Source organism: Morone saxatilis, unplaced genomic scaffold (genome assembly GCF_004916995.1).
Source record: "Morone saxatilis isolate NCDOM2014 unplaced genomic scaffold, NCSU_SB_2.0 Contig12, whole genome shotgun sequence".
NCBI lineage: Eukaryota > Metazoa > Chordata > Actinopteri > Moronidae > Morone > Morone saxatilis.
This window is the reverse complement of record NW_023339674.1, coordinates 27,786,489-27,787,378: the sequence shown is the minus strand read 5'-3', so window position 1 is coordinate 27,787,378 and position 890 is coordinate 27,786,489.

Sequence of the window (890 nt, the reverse complement as noted above, 5' to 3'; positions counted from 1 at the left end):
GTAACAATATCTTTAGATAATAAGTTTCAGAGGTGTTTGGGGCCAAGTACAAGAACTTCAGTTTTGTCTGAGAAAATCCAGTTATCCAGGTTTGTATGTCCTTAAGGCATGCTTGTAATTTAGCCAATTGATTAATTTCATCAGGATTGATCGATAGGTTACACTGGGTTAAGTTAATGGAGTGATTCCTAATAATGCTGCCTAAAGGATACATATATATGGTGAATGAAATTGTTCTAAGCACAGAACCTTGTGGAACTCTGTGACTAACTTTGGTGCATGGAGGATTCATCGTTAACATGTACAAACTGATAAAGCACTTATTAATGCCTTATTCTGCATGACTGTGTTCTACTATCCCATTGTCTAAGCCTCAATTACTGCTTATTGATAGTACGTAATAAGTTTGTTTACATGAATTATAACCTTTTCTTGCTGCTTTTTTTCAAATTATAATATGGGGGTCAGATTTAGGAAGCTCAGAATAGGTATTACAATACAAACACATTGACTTACAGTCATGGAGTCCAGTGGTTCCCAGTCCTTTTCCTTACATTTTCTTATACCCTGTAAACCAAGAAGGCCTCATGGCCATCAAACTTTTGCGACCCCCAGGTTGTGAACCAGTGTTGAGATCCCAGTCTCAAAAAACATATGCACCAATACCTCCTCATGCTTGTTGTCTTAAAAAATTTGACCAAATTGTCTACAATTTCTGTGGAGCTCTGGGTCGCTGGATTACACACATGGACAATATTATAGGTACAAATTCCTTCCAATCACGTTAAAAACTATATTTTGATAAAGTAGTTTTCTTTTTCCAGCCAAACTGCTGCTCCACATTCCAGTCCAGTAGGTGGCTGTAATGCACCTATAACCTGATACACCAA